This window comes from Achroia grisella, unplaced genomic scaffold (genome assembly GCF_030625045.1).
Source record: "Achroia grisella isolate CSIRO2021 unplaced genomic scaffold, CSIRO_AGI_Agris_v1 utg558, whole genome shotgun sequence".
Classification (NCBI taxonomy): Eukaryota; Metazoa; Arthropoda; class Insecta; order Lepidoptera; family Pyralidae; genus Achroia; species Achroia grisella.
This window is the reverse complement of record NW_026712938.1, coordinates 2,691,741-2,714,299: the sequence shown is the minus strand read 5'-3', so window position 1 is coordinate 2,714,299 and position 22,559 is coordinate 2,691,741. Positions and strand designations below refer to the sequence as shown.

The window sequence follows — 22,559 nt, the reverse complement described above, 5'->3', positions numbered from 1 at the left end:
TAAGGATAGCAACTGATTGATGGTATGGTAATATACCTAGGGCGATTAAAGAAATGTAAATAGTGATTTGATTTCGTTTGTTCTGCAACATTTAATGATGCCTTTTAACGAGAATTAAAAGGATTTCTAGTTTTGTGAGGTAGGTAATTATCATAGTTTATGTCTAATATTTTAAGAGATCACTATACAAATAAATAAAATAGACATAAATTCAATTCAATTTATATAATCAGTAGGCTACCTACTCTGAAAGATACTATCTAATATTTGGAAACTTATCATATTACAAAGCTAGGTATTTTATTACAATTAGTATCGCCCCTGGCCACCCCATCGAAAATAAGGAGTGTACTTACGTACTTTAATTTTTATATAAGTAAAATTACTTATTACCGGTTTCACAGAGAAAGTGATAACAATCAAGTCGCCATCATATCACAACGCCAGCTGGCGCTCACCCTAAGCTGTTACTGAGTACGAATTTCGTTACAAATAGGTATTTTTTCACCGCTTAATAGTAATAAATGTTTCCGGTTCGTAATAAAGAGCATTGGGATCGTTACCCCAGCGTCTATTATAAAAATTGGTCCATTTTTTACGGTTCCAATCTGTGCGGGGGCGGATACGGATCGTATGACAGGATACACTTTCCTTTACTCTTGATATCACGCAAAATCTCGTCACGTGATACCTAAACAGATGTTTAAGTGAGATTTTACATCATATCTATTATGCGTGTATATGCAGTTATATACATAGATACGAACTTATTTTTATATAGGTACTCCTATATGAAAGTATATAAATATATACTGATTTAATACTTGTTTTCATTTCTTTGTACAATTTTTCATAAAAGCTACCAGTTGCAAATAAACTGATAACAATTTATCTAGGTAATAGAAAATGAGTAATTTATTTTTTTAAGTAAACTCCTCCTATCTGGATAGGCAGGCCATATGATTTTTAGTCGGAGAATAAAAAATGTATTCACTACAATTAATGAATACTTGATTGGACTACAATTGAAGCCTATTTTTTAGTCCAGCTCAAATTCAGTCAGCCACCCTGAAAGATAGGTGCACAATTTCATAATCCGAGTTTTATTGATGCCTAGTAACTCACTATGCTACAGTGACCATACGTTCTTTATTGATAAATAATAGAAATGTAGAGAAATCAATAGGTCTATACAGATTTTACCCCTGTGCGGCACAGTAGCTTTTGCACACAGTTATTAACAATTTGTTGCCGTGTGTTGCGACAAAGCGTGTCGATGTCGCCGGCGATAGGGCGTGTTTTGTATGGAACATAGAATAACATGAGTGAAATGATAGTGATTAAAGGCGAGTAAGTACGCGAACTGGGCGCGGCGCGTGTGCGCGTAATTATTGTAATCTGCGTATGCGCACGCTGCGCCGGCGACTAACCCGCAGCGCTGCGCCTCCTCACTTACTGTTGTTCCATTGTTTCTATTAACACATTCACGAGTTTGCGTTTAGTCTTTCTTAACATTTCCTATTGTTAGTCTGGTCAACGCCTAGGTCTATTGGAGCTACATTCGTACAATAAATAAAGAAAGGTCTTATTAAGCACAACGAATTCAAGTCTTTAGATTAACCTATACATATAAGTCAGTAAACTATTTTATATGTGTATATCAATACAACAACAGTTAAAAACAATAATACGCTATAATTTTCTTGACAGCCTCGCTGCGTAATTCCTTACTCCTTTTAAGTAGGTGCCTAGACGTTAGGCATTTTCATGGTTTAAATATTCAATTTAATCTAGTAATATTAGTCGCGGTAACACGTCAAAATAATATTATTTTTTTAATTAAATTATTTTCTTTTTGTAAGTAAAATTCATGGAACATGTACGTCGCGTGCGCATATGGGATTGCCGCCCACTGCCTCCGCCCTATTCATAATATCAAATTGCAAATGAAAAATAACAAATGATATTTCTTTATATTTATAACCATTGCAATGATTTACTATTGTGAATGATTGCTAGGGAGTGCAAAAGAATCATATTTGATAGAAAATATTTTATATATAATCTACATTAGCAATATAAAATAGAGCATAGAAGAGTGTTGTTGTGTGACTTGGAAATCAAAAGGTAACAATCACATTAATTAAATAAGCATAATAATACACAAACCAAGTAGGCACTTAAACACTATCAATTACGTCGAATTTATGTTCAACAATGTAATTATATCTACCTACCTATATTTTAATTTTCCTCTATAAACTGATAATAATATACTATTACCTGGTAGAAGATTGTAAAAATAATTTTCCTAGATAGTAAAAACTGGTGTAATATGACACTTTTTCAGTAATCAATAAAAAAATATCAAGAAAAATTTTAAGTTCCTCTTGCATAAGAGGAACTTAAAATTTTTCCTTTCCTCATAATCTAAGTCAATTATTAGGATTGAACTATTAAGTATATATTTTTTAATGTAATACTGTACTTGTTTTCTTTTAATTGTCTATGGAGATAAAAAAATACATATTGTAGGGAACATATTTTTTATTATTAGAATAGGCAAACTAATTGACAGCACATTTGGTGAAAAATTTTGCGTCATCTAAGAAACCACGAGAAACCGTGTCGCATCAATATATGCACATATATACCTACTACGCCGCATATAGAGAAGAAAAATAAAATCATGTTAGGCGGCATATACCTACTCGGGAGGATCGCACAAAATACTTTTTATTAATTATTGTCAATTATGTTAATTAATACGTGAGATGAGACTTATCCACATTGCAAATGGTAAATATACATTAAAAACTGGGGATAACGTGATAAACTATTAGAACCTTATAAATTGTTCATATCAAACTCCATTCGAGTAATTTATTTATCTAAATAAAATAAGTGTTCGAATCTAGATACAATTTCTTGTCAATGAAATGTTTGTTGTTAGCAGATAAACAATCTGATATATTCGTAGTTCAGACTATATATCTATATATACGAAACACTAGAACAAAAACTGCAAAATGTATAATAAATAGTCCTACTATTCCTAGTCGTACTCAGGAATAGTGTAACTGTCACATAATCGAAGGATTATAAAAGGTGGAAAGTATTAGGGAAGGTATGTATCTAGAAATGGATAGATACAAGCTATGATATCAATAATTATATGAACAAACTAACAACTGACAACCCTTGGTCATCGTAAGGAAGGGTGTGCGGAATCCGGTTGCAATCTTACACCGACTTCCGCTGTGTATAACGGTCTACATTTACAAATCTCCAGTTCTATATTGTATGAATGTTGTTATTTTTACAGAACTTACTTGAATTGTATGCGACAAAAGTTAATACTATAAACTGGTTGAGTTTAATCATTAGGTACGTAGTATAAAACAAAGTCGCAGTCGCTGTATGTCCGTCCCTATGTATGCTTAATTTTTAAAACAACAAAAAAAACTAATTGAAAATCCTATGCATATAAGTATATGCATAGGATTTTGCAGTTTTTTTTTAATAGAAAGAGTGATGATTCAAGAGGAAGGTTTATATATATAATACATGTATACCCATGCTATGCCGGGGCGAGTAGTACGTACTACTAATAAAATATAAATACCTACAAGTTTCAAGTTTTATAACATTAAAAACATTTAAGTATCTACATATATCGAATTATTTTAACGAAAAAAAGAGAAAATTTTCATAATTATTAAATATGTATATATACTGGTTGTCTATTATTTAAATGTTGTTAAAACTTATTTTATTTCCACCAACTTGAAAAAAGAAGGTCTCTGGTCGTTTATACGCATATATTTTTTGTGTGTTTCTAATTTTTTTCTTCATTAAGTTATTTAGATTTTTTTTATTTGTAAGCTGGTGCTTCTCACTCAAATTTAATCATGATCTGACTAGTACTTTTTTAGTTATCTTTCATAATGCAATTAGTCGGTTTTTTCGAGGCTGACATTCGGTATTATCTTTTTGATATTCATATCTAAGGGACATAGATAGGTCTATTTTAGATCGAAATTTCCACTTAGGTACTTACCTATTACGACCAAACTGACTAAATTTTATGTCAATAGATGCTAAATTGCCTGCATTGATTACAGCAGAAATAAAAGAGTGAGTTTTATTATTAGGACGATTAGGATCACTATGTTGGTACTATCTATCCAGTGTAAGTCATAAAAACACTGTCATTGTATAACTGTAACGAATATTATGAACCTTCTGCTATTTCACACAATACCATAGATAATCTATAATATAGATACCCAAAATATTGTCCAAACTGTTACACGTGTGATTTTAAAGACGTATTGTCACCACACTCAGCTCCATTCATGTCGAGGTTTCAATGAATGTTCCCCGTTTCCTATGCAAAATCGTTTAATCCCGGAATAAAGGCTTCCATTTGAATGTTTCCGCTGGGAACACGGATCACAATGAGATGTTCACTTGACGGGATCATTTAGATGTCAGTACTCGACTCTGTTTACAAGCATAATAGGATTAAATATGAAATGTGAATTGTATTTTGTAGCATTTACTTGTAAGTACCTACAAGCTTTGCAGATTTTATTTTTGATATGAGAGTTATGAAGTATCTACTCACTTGTGTGAATAAAACGGAATTTGAATTATTAACATTATATTTATTCTCAGTGTTATGAACAAATCTGATGGCGAATCGTTTCTATAATACATATAGAATAACTTTACTATGTCGAATAGATGTAAATATCAGTACAGTTACGTTTGATACAATAAAAAATATTTGAGAGATTTACGCTCTGTTAATATTTACTACTCTTTATTTACAGAATATTAGATATTATTCTATTAATTGATAACATTCAACAGTATATAGCAATATCTGCTGATATTTGAAAAGCTTTTATGTTAATTAAAACCACCAGTATATGATAGAATTAATTAGATGTAATAATATGTTTTACAATTACATTTAGTTAAATTACACTCTTGGTATCTGAATTATGTTAATACTTTATATAGGCATAACCTCCAGAAGAAGCGAATTAGCGAGGTGCGGACTATAGGATATACTATACATAGTTATAGTAAGAATATGGTATTTACCGAACATATTTACGAGTCCACTTCTAATTAATTTAGGTTTTTATACTGTTACAAATACTGCAATTTACTGAGTTATTGATAAAACATTCACTACTAGAATCTGTTAAAAAAGATAAACATATTCAAATAAAATACGACATTGCACAAAATATTGAGTACCAATTTTGTGCAGTTTCGTATTTTTTAGATTTTTTTTGCATGAGTAAGTATATTAGGTACTTTTATACATAAATTGTGTATATTTGTATACAACTTATTTTAAAATATGGTTAATATACATACAGTACCTTAATGCCACTAAGTGCTCTTAATATCACCAGAAATCCAAGTTTCTATATATCAAATTCAATTTAATTACGTGCTCTAATAAGAATTAACAACAATAGCGTGTATATGTCAGCGAAGTATGAAGAATGAAGCCTAAGGTGCGAGGTACACCGTCGAACAGAACCTCACTCCTGACAGCATACCAGACGCGACGCCGACGTGCCAAACAACAAAATAAACCAACGAACCCGTGTAATAATGGTGTTTCCACCCTGTAACAATAACTACATAATAGTCGAGAGCTTTTACGAGCTTTTGTAAGCTCGTCGAAGCTTCTACTTGCCGTTTTTTGTGATGAATGCCGCTTGTTGCACCGCACTTCACTTTATGACTGGGAATATTTTATTGAATACTTACTCCGCGTTTAAAGATCGAAGTTTCTGTATGAAGGAAACTTAAAATCCGTTTACAGTACTTTGTGCCATCATCATATGCAGTTGGACAAATGATATATCTGTTTTCTCTTAAAGTATCTTCTTTTTCATTGACATTACAGGAAGAATTCTTTTTATATATGTTACTTTAAAGTAATTTGCAATCTATATGTAACTTAATAAAGATTTCGTCAATTCATTATTATTAATGACTGTAAAATTATTTACAAACATTAATTTATTTCATATATATTTTAGTGATGAAACTCCAAGTTCTAAATCTTAATACGTGTAATGTTCATTAAAAAAAACTATTAGTATAGAAAAAACATGTTTATATAATATAGGAACATAAATTTAACAGTTGACAAAGAACCTGAACGTGCAGTGAGACACTGACAAATTATCTATTTCCATATAAGAGGGCCCGCGCAGCCGATCAATGGAGCGGAGGTATCTGATACTGAGGATAAATTTTCCAATTACATGAAGCGATAACTGCAACCATTAAAGAAATAATAGCAGTTATCCACAGCAAATATTAATTGAACATTTCAGTTCAAAACACATCGAATTTTAGATACATACTCTTTTGAGCCGTAAACGGTATTCTATTAAATTCAATTATAAAAACATACTTAAAATATGCATATGGTATACTGTAACGTTTTTATATAGATTGACTGGATAATGTTTGCTCAAAATTATAATCATATAAAGTTAATGGGCGAATCATTTTATTAATTCTTAGCATATTTATATTCGATGTGAAAACACGCGGCGATACCTACAGACGAGGTAGTGGCGTGAAGATGCACCGTTGTTGAGATAAAATTAATGGCAGCTATTAAACCGCGAAACACTCTACGGAAGACTTCATTAATTTGCCGCAATAGAATATACGCCCCTAAATTGCAGCGATCCAACAATAGATTTATTAATTATTAAAGAACATTAAAACTCATGAGATTAATCTACATAGTTTTAATTTAAAAGCATGTAACTATCAGTTGATCATGTAAATTTTGTTCTTCAGTATGATTTCACAGATTTAAATTGTATTCTTAGGAATAACAGTGGACATTGCAACTTTGTTTCGCGAATACAGGTAAGTTTGGGAGGTACACGCGGAGAATATATGTACGAGTATGTCGGAACGAGTGAGAGATGGTGGGGAGGTGATGGTCGATAGCCGCAATAAATCAAGATATTATCTGCGCGCGAGCATTACGGCCACGCCGATATCAAAGGGTAAGTCTGCTCCACACGAACCCACCTCGCGTGTTTAGATTAAACGGGACTGAATTAAACTTAAACACTTCTTTATACTTCAAAAAATATAAATTTATAAAATTACTTGGATTTATTTTTAAGTCGATACCAAACAATATCTTGATGTTATCTTTTATAATGTCGCACTATGTATCGATTCACCGACATAAATTAAATATGTGCTATTTTAAAAGCAATAATCAATGATGCTACAATGTATAATTACACATCGAGGTATATAATTTTAAAGCCATTCATTAAAATTCAACTAAAGATGAACAAAGTTCTCCGAGAATCACAAATCAAACGCAACTCGCCGATGGCCGCAGGGCCCATAAATCAGAGGCGCGCTTAGGCCTTCTTAGCTTTTCTAGATAGAGATTTATCCTGTAATAACATGTTGCTTTTCACTAAATCAACCGCCGAATTATCCGGTAGAACAGCAATGATTAATCGGCGAAGCTGCCGATGTAATGACGGGCCGGGATAGCAAGACGCTTCAAGGACCTACTGATCTGTGCAATATCCAGATATTATGATTGCATAGCTACATAGATAGATAGAGATTTGCTGTGAGTATCAGGAGCTATGTGCCTTAAGTAAAGAATATTTATCTAAAGTCTAGTTATACTTTACGAAATCTTTAGTTTACTTTAGAAAACCCAAAATAATTTACATATAGATAAAGTAACACAATAAATGTTATTAGCCATTCACATATAATGTAGAATATATACATATTCATGTCTTCTTTCATAGCAATTAAACGCAAGGACTAGGTATAATGTATTTCTATCCCTTAAAAAATGACCGAAACCTTAAACTTTGGTATTTTTTAATATCCACTTTATCTGTTTACTTATTACTAAAAAATGTTTAAACATAAAATTTTGTAGTTCGATGTCCTTTTCTAGATATTTATTTGTGTATCACATACGGTTACTAAATATTTATTTCGGTATTTCAAAGAAAAGGATTTCATGTTAAATAAAATCTTACAAACTTACTACTTCATCATAAGCGAAACTTTATTGTATTATAAAACAAGATATTAAATGAAAATTAGTAATTATATAGAAATACAAAGGCAAATAGCAATTAGAATACAATGAAGTATATGTGGTAGGTAACTAGTGGATTCGCATTTAATACAATCGACATGGCTCTCTCTGCAATAGCGATTAAGTTTAATTAAACGTTATCTTTAATTAAAGTTACATGTTCTGAACGATATTTCATAAAAATAAAATCGTTTTTAGTGCATCTAGGAAGTCTTTATTAAGATTGCGACTGCAAAGAGGCGGGACAGTCTACTTGTTGGAGAATTTGAATAATCACCGAATTACATATTAACATTGTATTACATGTTATACATATAAACGAACAAACATCCAATACTTCATTTCATACTATTTATATCTAACGAAAGTATGTACAGCAAAAAAAAACTATTATATACTGTACCAAAATAATGTGTATAAGATATATAAGACAAATGTTAATCTATTTACTGACTACTTCGGACTTCATATACCTACATACATGAATACGTATAATTTGAATATTAGTTTAGATTTTTTAAATAACAACAAAATGACAATCTCCTTGTCATGAATATTATCATATCAACGTCTGGTATTAGATTAGATTTATCTACACCGTCAAAAAATTACGGAAAAATCACGTAAAATGTATCTGGATATTTTTATATAACTAGCCTGTACATATTATATGTAGGTAATAAATAGATTTTTAATAAATCATTCACATTAAATTTAACTGTCTCCTATTTTCATAGGCTACACTATACATATGAATCTAATAACTTGCATACAATATTTATTGTAAACTACGAGATTCACGTAGATAGAAATACTACGTGTGTAAGACTGCATAAGTTGATTCGCCGCAGATTCTGTAGTTTGCATACAACGCGCGCCTCATCGGCCATATTTCAACGATAATGATAGCGAGCGAGCGTGATAATAATTGTTATTACTATGATCCACATCTGCTATTATTTTATAATTGAAGCCTTTTGGGTGAAACCCTGCAATTATAAGGAGAGCCTCGAGCAACTAGGGGAACATGCAACAAGGTGCTCGGGTTTTTGGTCCGTTCCCTAATTTATTAAAGATTTAGGAGATTGCATTCTTGTGTAGATCTCGTGAATAATCCCGAATACGACGTAAATACAAACAAATATACACAAACATTACTTTGTATATTATAACAAATGCCTAAAAATAGGGTATGTATATATATATTTATAAAAAATATGCCGCATTTAACCAGATGACCTGACGATATTGTTCAAATGGGCAACAGTATACAAATGCCATGTAAACAAGATATTTAACTATTTAAAACAAGTAATACTTTTTAAAAGTCGACAACTCATTTGTATTTGCCGAACTTATTTATATATCTATACTGGAAAACAGGCATCATACAGTTACGTCATAACTGTGGTAAGTCAATCAAATTAATATATAATATTCTAGAAAGAAACAGAAACTGCAGATGAATACTCTCTCTTGAAGTGACCCTTTAATTGTTCATATTATTAATCGGCCTAAAATCTATACATAATCCCTCTGAATCTCTGAGAACTGAGAGTTCATTATTTATTATGAATATTAGTCAATTTTTATTTAGCCCAAAAAAAGCGGCGAGCGACGGCGGGACGAGCGGCCGCCTGCAATTAACTTGAGCAACCCTGTAATTATGGACAGTAAATTTCTGGACGCGTCCCTGGCCACGACTGGCCATATATTGTTCTATCTGTGCTTATTTTGGATTAGCTCACTGATGACGATCTTTTGATCCTCGGCTTCTTTGTCTTATTTTTAAAGACACTATATCACTAAAAACCTTTCAACGTTGGCTTTATACTCACCCTAACGGACGACCTCTGCTTGATATGTGTATATGTTATAGTGGTTGTATTACTATTAACTATAGGCAAATATAGTATATTATTCACCTTATAAGAACCTTTTGAAAGAAATTCTCCATATGATAGTGAAAGACTCATAAACACGTAAATAACATAATAGAATATCCGTTAAAAGAATTAAATAGAGAGGCTAAAACAGACACTTTGTTTTATACCATCAGAAATGACTGCCGTAACATGCAATTTCAGTGATGTTTACAAAATACTACATAGAATAAAAAGGTACTGCAAAATTATAGTCATAATGTATAACATAATTATTCAAAGCGTCTACACACAATTTGGCACCCAGTCAGTTGGGTCTATCTGTCCGATCTTGACAAATTTTAATATTTGTTGGGCAGATATGTTGATGTAATGTGTGTAGAGAAGTGGATTTGATATTTAATCACACTTAAAGGGCTGGACGAATTTTAATAGTATTTCTCATGCATTCAAATCATTTCCCAGTTTAACATATAGAGCAATAATTTCGTTGCTTTATTACCCGATTTCCGGCAGGTAACATACGGGATATACACTAGCACATATTTAAATATTACAACATTCAACAGGCCGAACAGTCGGTAGTATTAGCATCAATTTTCCGGCTATCATTGAAAAAATAATAATAAAAGTTTCTCTCCCCTATTTCAACGTGACCGTTAAAATGTTGAAAACTCTTAAAATAAAGGAGGCGCAGAAGAAAAAACGTAAGTTAATTATATATGTGGGCGCTATCTACGGTTAAAATCGCTCTGCGACCGTCATAATTGAGTTTCCTATTTAAATAATTTAGACCGGACACTCAAATCTCATATTCATAATAAATAATATCATAATTACACATGTAGGTACGTCTCCTACTTTTATATATTTAGATTGACACAACGAGATATATTACTTTGGTCCGCTATAATTTAGTACGTTTTCGTGCAGGTGTAGCCTGTCAATTTTGTCATGTAACGTGAAAATGATATTCATAACAGGAAATAGGTATTAATATTGAGATATGGCGATCTCTGACCCCTATTCATTCACAATTAGGCTCGTGTCGTGTCGTGACATAGTTCGTGTCGTGTTTAGTCGTGATTTCGAGACACAATGGAATTCCCGTCATGACTCGGCAGAATACAGAGTCATTCATGTTCTTTGCGCCATATGTGTACATGTAAGTATGTTATGTTGTGGAAGTATCTATCACGTACGTCGTCTAATTGATATTTTTTAAGGTATGATTATTCTTCTTGTTCAGCATAGGATAACCCACTGTTTGCTTTATGGCTCTCCTATTCGTTTCCACGCTGCAGGGCGTCTGCCTGTACGATAGTTTTCTGGTTAGCGGTCTGACTAAACTTCTTTTAATGTTTTGAACTCACAGGGTTTCCACTCCAGAGCGCATTCGGTTCTAACGGCCCTTCAATTATGCATTTGTTATTGACGTAGGTTTCATTATACCTAGTATCTCTTTTACCATAGTATCTATGACAGCATAATAAAATCTCTGTACATAACATAGTGCGCAATGCGCAATGATACGAATAAGAGAATGTAGTAGTGTACTCAAAAGTTGATCATATTGAATTATTAATATATGCATATAACTTTAGAAAATACCGAAACCAATACAAAAAAATCAACTCTAACTCTTATTGGAGTTTTCACGACCGCACTGTTGCTCCTAGCTTCATTTCCCATATTATTTGCCAAAAATCTAAAAGTGCTTTAGTCATGTTTTGTATTATCGAGATATTTGACTTACAATTCGGTACATATTAATTTATGATGTACATAAACGTGACAAACATTGATCCAAATAGGATAAAAACGAAAACGGTCCGGCCGTGGGGGCCTAGCGACCTGCGACCCTCCATTTGCATACAATGAAGGCGCGCGTGGGCGACGCGCGCATTCTTCGTTTGCACGCACCTCGAGCAGATCAAGCGTCGTGTAAGTTTCAAAATGAGTATATGTTTCTATTTGCTTATTTATACGAGCTGAGGTCTGAGGATAATAACGAATGATTTGATATGAATTATTCTTCTAAATTTAAATTGTTTTAATATAAATGTTTAATTTAGAACAAACATTATCATAATTGTATCTGCTTAAATGTCTACTTTGTATAGGTTTTTGTTATTCATTTATTACACTGTATATTAGTATATTGAATCTGTACCTACTAAGAAAAAAATAGAGAATGGATCGTATTTTATGAAAAGAAAAGAAGTTTTGTATAAGGTAGAAATATGTTTTCATCTGAGAAATAACGTTTTCACTCTGGTTACTATACATTAAACATTGTAACAAGAAACTCCCCTTTGCTCAGAAAACTTCTTACCATAAAAGTACCTACTAACCACGTACTCCAGATATCAGAGTAATAAATATATTACTTCAATATTTTCCTTATAAAATAGTATTTTCGAAGCGTTCGTCTTGTAATAATTCTAATTTTTAATTAAATTATTTTTTCTAAATTTGAATGGCCATGCGCTTTTCTTAGTGGCCAGTATTGCCAAACGCCTTTAGCACGATCTAAGTGAGCTAGTGATAGAAACTTTTTATACATCTTGGCATGTCTTTTTTGTAATGATTTTCAGTTCCGTTTTAAATATAGCATTAAATGTGAAAGCCCAAAGATAAGAAGAAAATCACGAGGATGATCTGGACTTCCTTAACACTGATGTGATTGTCTCTTATTTTAAATAAACAATCCATCGGTGATATAGTAAGAAAATAACCTGTCGTTGCTAAATATTTGAGAATATAGGAAATGGCGTAAGTACTAAGTAGGGAAGGGTAGGGCAAGACGGGGTAGCGAAGTAAGACGGGGTACCCCCCTTACAGAGAAAACCAAATGAACCTCAGTCAAAATAATAATACTAGTAATAAGCTATTACCTCTCCCCTTCGGTCGCCTGAGTACCACCGCAGTGAGACGCCGCGCCGCGTTTAGAAGTTTGAGCGAAAAAACAAGTTTTGACGAGTTTACTTATTATTTTCAATTTTGTTAACTATATGACAAAAATATTAAGTTGTTGAGTGGTTGCTGTTATTGCAAATTTTTTTGGAAGAGTAAAAAAGCTTAAAGTAAGGAGATAATATTTCGACCGCTTAAATTTATTGTTCCTATCTTTTATTGTTTTTTTTATAAAATTAGTACCCGAAGGGGCAAGATGGTATATGGGATACCCCATCATGCCTCGTTCGAGTTTAATGTTGTAATTTTGTAGAATGGTACAGACCTACGTGCGGAAAACCAGTAGGGTGAGTTGGTCAGAGGAGGCAAATGGCACCCCGAAATTTCAATTAGAAAACCGGAGAACACATCAGCGGTCTTGCCGCTGCAGGACTGAATAAAATACCTGTAGTTAGATTTTTAATTCATTAGGCGAAACCCTCGACCTCAAGAAAATTTCTCCTGACAGAATATATAACAAAGACGAGACTGGGGTATCCATCGTTCTTAAAAGTAAATGTAATATTATCACCAGAGCAGGGAGTAAGCAAGTTGGATCTTTATCTTCAGCTAAAAGGGGAACTACTATCACTGTAGTGGTTTGTTTCAGTGCAGTTGTGCACTAAATACCACCAATGATGATATTTCCTCGTAAAACGATGAAACCAGAACTGATAATAAATGCTCCCCAAGGTGCGTGGGGTGCTTAAAGTAAGACAGGCTATCCTTGTAGTTCCTCCCCTTAGTAGTTTAGTCCATTACTTATAGTCGTATTAAACTTGAGGCTGTTTTGTTATTTTTTAAAACCATTTGATTTTAATTTCTAATTGTATTTATCGTAGCAGCTATAGTTGTTTTAACAAACACCGTCGTGCCATGTATGGGGTAAGGTGGGGAAAAGTGACCTTTTCGCTTTAACTATTAATTCTGAGAAAAATAATAAGCTAATTTGAGTCTATTGTTATTAATACAATAAACCGATTACCAAAGTTTGTAAAACTAAAGAAAATATGATTGTCCCTATTTAAATGTGAGTTTTATTCAGTGTCAAACCTTTACTACCCCGTCTTGCTCCACCCTCCCCTACTCACCTTTACGTAAACTTTTTGGTTTGGAAAACCGCAAAAAGCAAGCAACCTTATCAACTCACGCTACAAACGTTTAAACTCAAAGAGTACAAAACTCTATAATCAATATATATATACCACTATTGCGATGAAGAAATCATTAAAAGATTTCATTATTGGCGAAAATTAAAAAAAAAAACAAGCATAAAGAACAAATGAAACATAAATAAAAAGATATGTCTCTTTTTTATTTATGGTTTAAAACATACAGTACGTTACTTACCTACTATCGACGTGTACAATGCGTAAAGTATGTTAAGCCGCAGTGGGCGTGCTCACATCGGCATGTTTATTTCAATCGGCAATTTTTCAGTGCCGCACTGCAATGCTGTTGCCAGTAAGATTTATTGCGTCACAATGCTCTCCCTCGCCACGTCGCGGCGAATCAGACGATGTGATTAATGGCTGACCGATCTATTTACTGCCCACATACAATAATCTATGGACTATCAAATTACTGTAGTCACACTTATAAAGTAACCTAAACAGAGTTGTAAAACCAGTATATTAAAGTTAATACCTAAATAAAAATAAGCATGAGCTACTTTAGACAGCTTAAAGTTTATTTAACATGTGCTAAATTAATAAATTTAAGCTGTTTAAATAAAAAAATAATAAATATTAAAATTAACCGTAACAGAATTAAGTGGCAGTAATTTCCCATGAACTCGGGTGTTTCTCATAGCATGAGCTACGAAGGGTATCTATCTGCTAGGGGTACGTTAGGGGACGCGATTTGACCGCATTACGAGGGACAAAGCGTCAGCACCCCCGGGGACTATTTATCAAATGATCATTTGATTTTCTTGTGTTTGATCACTGAACACATTAGAATTTGCAACAACGATGTTGATTTGGTAGCTTTACTTTTTATGGTTGTTTATTTTAGATATTACAGAAAATGCTAAAGAAATATCATCATAGTTCTGTGGTTGGATTTGGTCATAAATACCTAATCAAAAAACATAACTCAATATTTATATAACACAATACATAGCTCAATATTTTATTTACCAAAATAAATATATTTATTCTGTATTTTTTATTTCTGTCTGCCTACTTATTTTTGCCATATTTTTCATGTAAATTTAATTTATATAAAAATTGTATGTAGGTACATACATGAAAAAATAAAATGCTCAAAACAATTTAATAGGAAACTAATATACATTCGAATTAAAAAAATGAAGCAAATTTACTTAGGTATAACTTTACCAACGAAGAATCGATCCTAGTCATAAATAGGGCTCCACTTTACTAAACCAAAGGGCAACCACTCACCCTCTCCCTGTCCTCGGATACGTCTTATAAAATACGATCTGTTTTGATTGTGGCCTGGGGCACAAATCAATTAGAGCTCCCCTCGGCCTCCCGCGGTGCAACGCCCGCGACACCCGAACCAGTGGCTCGTTTTATGACACATCTCCTAACCGAAAAGCGATTCATTAACATTCACAGACTTTATTAGCAGCAATTGACGGCAACCGTTTTACGATGCACACAATCATTCATTGATTTCGGAACTGTTTCCAAATGAGAAACGTCATTCAGATGATATTATTTGTAACTTGTTAACAGTTTCTGGAATTGAGTCAAGTATGTTACATGCTAATTTAACGATAATTTTCATTATTTAATGCACTGCACCTGTCTGCAAAGTAAATGACAGTATTATTCCATTGACAAAAAATAACAGCTTTTCCAGTGGTCGTTTAGTCTAGCAAGTTGATAATTATGTTTTGCAAAAACAATGTCCTGAGTATAAAGTAAATAGCGCTTAATTTTTATGTTCTCAGGTGCCCTTGAAAAAGAAGTGCGATAGAATGAAATATACTACCAACTTATATGAGTAATAGGGAGACACCGTTGTTGTTTACCGAGTAAATTGTTATAGTTTCGAGCTCATACCGAGCTGTAATCGATGCGGTCGATAAACTCGAAATACGTCTGTATCATTAACCGTATCGATTTACTATTAATCTTCAATTTAATACACTATCTAATATAGAAAATAATGACGTAATAGAGGCCGCCGGCGACAGGGTCGTTTCCCACGCCGCAGCGGACAATTTTAATATTTTTTTTAAGATGAAAATAAATTAAGTTTCGGTAATCAGACGCCGCCCGATCCCTGACCCGCTTCTTCGCAATATTTCTAAAAGCTATTACAAATACATTTATATAACCACACAAAAAAGCTCTCGAGCAATTTTCGCCACATAATGAGGCCATTATGGGGAATTTTGTTTTACCAACATAATAACACCGCCTTTTATTTCAAGCGATCCTGTCTGCAAGGACTTCGGGTTTAAAAGGACAATATTATTCCGAGCTTGATGAGATTTTCGTGCTAAAATTTTAAAACTAAATTGGCGTCATTATCTCTTTAACGCAGAGGATTAAGACTGACGGTCAAATAGGTCATAAGTATGTATTAATAAAACGACAAATAAGTATCTTTTATGAGAAGGTTCTAATTCTTTCAAATATTTTCAAAGTTAAATTTTTCTATTTATTTAATTACAGTCTCATACACTCTCTCTCATTCTCTCACCTACACCATAAAAAGTTTTTACATATAGGTACCTAGTTTTATTCTTTAGTATCAATACAATTATAAACATCACAATTAAAAACGGGAGATGATATAGTAATATATCTTGATATTTTCATCATCCATGATATCATTGTTTTTACAGAGGTCGATTAACAGTTTCTATTAGACAATCTACGAATGATAAGCAAATAATATGATGCCAATCGTTTTTTTAATAAGAGATTTAAAAAAGTAATAATCATTCTATAAGATACTTATACGGTATAATGACATGTAGCAAATATTATTTTACACATTTAATAAAAGTATTTTTCAAATTAATACTTTAATTAAGATAGCTGTACCTACTACACACAAGTTCATAACATAAAAAAAGTTCGTAACATATATCATAATTGTGTGATAGTGAACAGGGAGTCACTATTTGATCTTAAATAGTGGTAGATTGAGTTGATTTTGGCACGTTATAAGTATAACCAGTGTTTGAGCCTGATACGTGCGCTCGCGCAGCCTTCGCTCCCGACATTATCCTTGTAATTGGTGATTTTGTGCAATTTATGGCGATATGCGCAATTTACGAGCAGCGGACAAGTGGGCGACGTTGCGATTTCCCTGGCACAAGCGAGGACTCGAATGAATACTGGGGTTTTAATTAAAATTTTATATTACACAAATTACCTGCCAATTATATTCCATTAAGCTTCATAAAAAGAAAATAATTATAAACATAGTCTTTATTTAATAGAGTAGGTAGGTACTCTTGCAATAATAATACAAAATTTCGTAAATGATCTGCAGTTGTACCTAGGTCGATTGTACATCCATATTTGTGTATTTTATGCGTTCACTTTATGGCAACGAGCCCTGCCTGCGTGGTGCGTGATGATCATATTTTATTACTGATGAAGAAGCACATATATTTGTTTGTTGAGTACACCATAGTAGAATATGAAATTCGAAAAAACCAAAAATGTTTTTTTCGTTATTTAAATGATTTAATATTGAGTTGATAATTAGACTGTTTACATATTTACAATTGCCTATATAGAAGCAATAAAAAAAGTTCATTAAATATAGTATACACGAAACATCTTAATTTTCGAGTGAAAAATTATGATCAGCGAAATAGTCCAATATAAACGCATCTAGTGATAATATTTGTTAACCATCTGCAGCTATACAGAAATATCAATGGAAGTTGAATTTAACTACTGTATATACCTATAAATAGCAATTACAATTTTCTATTATTGAAGTTTGCAATCTTACATACAGAAAAACAAAAAAATATTAGTTACATAGCAAGGGTTGTTTGCTAGACAATACAATCTTACATTCTACACCGACTAGCTTGTTTTCTCTAATATGGTAATAGAGCGTTACATATAATAAGTTTTAATGCAATTTACGTTTTGGGTGAATTTTCGTTGAATTAACTAGGTACTTTAAATTGTAATGAAAGAAGTAGAGTGACGTTCGACGTCAAAATATTCTAAACCTACCATTGAGGTTACATACAACATCCATTAGATTCCAGCTTGTTTGTTGTCCTTAGTGAATACAAAATGCATTAAGCATTCCAAACGTTACTTTCAGAATTAATGTTGTTATTATCAGCGCAAAATATCGACTGCACTGAATTAATGAAAACATAAAAACGTGATCGATTTGAGCCGGCTGGCAATTGTGACACCACTTATAGTTTTGATGAAATAATTGTTTGCAAATTATTATATGTTAATTTAATGTGGCCCTTCGGCCATAAATTGCACGTAATTTAACCTGGAGAGGACGCAATCGAGCATCGAGCCATATCACGCACCCACCCAAGATAAATATTGCGTACCTTCATAATAACTAAGTTGTAGCACATCTTGCAGACCTGCTTGTTAGTTTGTATGTATGTATTAAATTATAAATTAACCGCTAAATTGTTTATCTTAGAGATAAGTACTACCTTTATTAACATTTATGATATTCTGTTATGCGTACGTTTTATTAGCGTTTTGTGTAATACTTATTATGAATGCTACAAAACTATAAATCATGCGATAAAAATTTTATATTTATTTTAATTTCACTATATTTTTGTATGTTGCTTATTTAGTACGCATAAGTTGATTTAGAAATGTGAATATAGTGGGACTAATCATTTTATTTGTTTACATACTTACCTAAGTACATTAATTTAAGTTCTTTGTATACATTTTCATAAAAATCAAATAGGGTAAGTGTAAATAATAATTCCACTGATTGCTCAATCTGACTTGTAGTATTAATAGTAAGAACATAATAAATTATTTCAACTGTAATCCCAGTTAGTTTGAGGTAATATACCTTTGAATCTCAACTCGAACTCAACGAAAACTCAACTTTTCGTTGTTGAAACCGTAACACATTTTTTATTTCGTATGTATGTACTTATATTAATGAATATGCACCTGTTATCTGTTGTCATAATTCGTACTGCATGATCAAAATAATATGATTTCATCAAACTTTAATTCAAATTTAAGTAAATAATGTCATTAGTGAGGGAGTAATGTGATTGTTAGTAATGTGGACTAATTTAAAAACCATTAATAGCTATGTACCATGTCAGGTTGGCCTCCACGTGGGTCCCACTGGAAACCATCGTAATAAATTCCTGGTGAATTTGTCACGATGGGCAAACTTAACTGTACCCATTTTATTATCGTCCACTGATGCCTCGCCAGTGTAAACTGTTAGCATAGCATAGGTGGGTGAACCATTCAATTATCGTCAATTAAAAAAAGTAGTATCATTAGTGATAAAACATTTAACAGAAAATGGAAACCAAGCTCATTGTTATTCGTAAATACATAGATATGTATGTAATACAAATTATATTTTATTTCCTATTTAACAACCGGTACCTGTAATACAGTAATAATACTTAATGAAATAACAACATTTTTAATCTACATCTTTGAATGACATTTTATTGGCATTTATAACAAACTATTAATATAAATTTTTCAATATATTATGATTACATAATAATATATTAAATGAGATTTACGGGGAAAATCTCATTCATTATTATTTCATTATTTTTCATTAGAATTCTTCGGGAAACTCTTTTAAGTCTATTTTCTAGATATAAATTAATATTATAGGGGAAACACTTCATTTTTTCTTTTGTTGAGGAACTAAAAAAAGATTATCACCTACCTATAATACATTTTCACCCATAAATATAGCAAAAAATCAGTTATACAAAACAACGATAGGACAATATTTTTGAATCATTATTAGGCATTGATAGAAACTGCTTAGCACCTAGACCAAGACCAAGTAGGTACCTAATGGATTGAAAATAGAGTCGCACAAAATACCTACCTCCTGTTTTTCACACAGATTGTTACTGTAATTTAAAACAATGAATAGCGTCTAAATAATTTTATTTGTACTATTGGATAGATACAAAACAATCCTATATTGTAGAGATCCAAAAGGCGTCCGAATTCAGAAATAACCGTGCCCGCTCCGCTCAGTGCGCTCAGCCCGCTCTTATGACAGCGCGGACGATATTTATGTCGCGCGGCCCCGCCCACCGTCGTGGCTCCATTCAGCCTGTTTGTATTTATTTCGTGCCTATTTATTTGTATTTGAGTTTGCTTTTGAATAATGCATGAGCGGAGCGTTTCCGTGGTGTGTAGGCAGCGTGACGCCGCCGCTGTCGCTCCCGCGCGACCCTCGTCGATTGTTCGGCAGTTTTCTAAAAATCAAGAACTGTTAGATGCATCGACATCAGCATATTTGAAATTGGATCAGTGAATAAATGCAATTGTAAAGTAAACGAACATACAGTTATGGTTAGTAGGATCCTTGATCCATGATATCAGGAATGATTCCTAAAAACAATGTCAGTATCGTAACGAAAACCATCGTAAGTAGCTGACGTAGCTAAGTAGTTTCATTATATACTTTACTAATGTACATTAATGTGGAATCGTAAGTTAATATTAATAAATCAAAGACCACACAATAAGAATCAGAATTTGAATAGGTAGGTACCTATAGAACCGAACTGGATTGTGATAAAGAACAACCTTTAATTGTTTTTAATTGTCGAGCAAAGAAAAATTCCCTCACACCTAGTAGAAAATACTCAAAATATTTTAATGAAAAATGATAAGAAAAATATTTTGAACAGTTGGTAATAATTCACATTTAGAAGTTAAACTAAATTATCTATTAATCTTCTGGATAATAATTATATCTAATCTATACATCCTGCTTTATAACCATCAAAATGTTTATACATTTAACAGTTAATAAATACATAAAAAGCATAGCTACGCTATACACATATCTATCTACTCGTAAAATATAATAGTATGTATAAGTAAGTATAATTTGCATACATTATTTTATATTCTCACGGAGTTAATTAACAACCGATGGGAAATAACAAAATTAATTATCGATAACAGCATTCGATTCGTGTATCGGTGCGTTCTTTATTCGGTGGGTAAATCACGTCGGCTATCGCGTTCGTATCGATTCGCCCCGCCCACACGACGCGATCCGTGGTTGCGTCACCGCACCGCATCACTATGGACAGCGACCGCGCGGCCAAGGGTTCAATCACAGTACTTACATACCTCTACTGTTATCATAAAGACCCATTAGACTTAGAGAAAATGAAGATCAAGGTGATCTTTGCGGAATATAGTCTTTTGCGTAAAGGTACCCAACCTTTGTCACACCTATTCCTGCTGCCAGGTAATTTGCTTAGTAAACTGTATTTCTTCTCCTAATCATTTCTTATAGCATAGTAGGTTGTATGTCGCCACACCCAGAGAATACCGATATTAGACTATTATAACGCCAAAAGAAGTGTGAAAGGAATGTCAAACAAGTCGCCCTAAGAAAACTTGATGAATTTTCCATACCATTTCCAACACATAAAAACAATTAGGATATCGTAAGACAGGTGTATAATGAATATTTCATGTTAGCCATAGCGATGGCACTTACAAGACATCGTAATACAGACTAGACTATCCCGCAACGCTGCCCGCGTGTCTTAGGTACAATGTTTCCTCTGATAATGTACTTACTAGTCTAATTACCTATAGGTGAAAGAGCTTTTAAAATCGATTAAGTGTTATTTTTGTTTATTCATCACAAACAAAAAATAAAATTAATAAATGGACATAGAAACAAAATATTTCCGTTTTATAATATTAAACTATACATTAATATAAATAGGTATGGTATATAGGTAAGGTATGAACAGAAAACAATGAACTCGGTCAATAATCTTCCCAGAGATCTGCCGCAAGCAGACGCAAGACAACACGTATAAAATCATAAATCACATTGGTACGCAGTGCCTATGCACGCGACATTAATCGTCCACTTTACAAAGATTAAAGCCAGGCGCCGCGCAAACCGAAATAATGAACTTATGTAAAGACATGATACCTACAATTATTCATTGACAACGTGCAATTGTTGATTTATAATTACCACCTTAGCTAGTAGTACTTCTAGCAGTTAGTACAGCCATGCAACAGTTTACGAAATCTGCTATCAGCGACTATTAGCAACGCAACTCGACCGCTGCACTGGCAACTAGTAGGTAGATCGTCAGATATCAACGTCAACTTATTTTTGCTAACGGCTATATTTTAATGTATTTAGATTGAATGTACTTAATGTGTCAGATGTTACCTCACAACTCGCCTCGATACGTTTTATCGATTATCATCTATAACAATTTGCATTTATTATATCATTTTTATGCGACATACAACTTCATTTTGATAAATTTCGCATGGTTTTTTATATCTGATACAGTTAATTAATACCTACTGCGGGTTCAAAATACTTACATTAGCATAAGCAATTTGGAG

The 22,559-nt window shown here is 32.7% G+C and overlaps 1 protein-coding gene across 2 annotated transcripts in view; it reads right to left on the bottom strand.

The window, feature by feature from the left end:
- Positions 1-22,559, bottom strand: part of LOC131848433 (transcription factor Sp9) — an 82,917-nt gene that overhangs the window by 41,640 nt on the left and 18,718 nt on the right. The gene's annotated exons all lie outside the window — the stretch shown is intronic.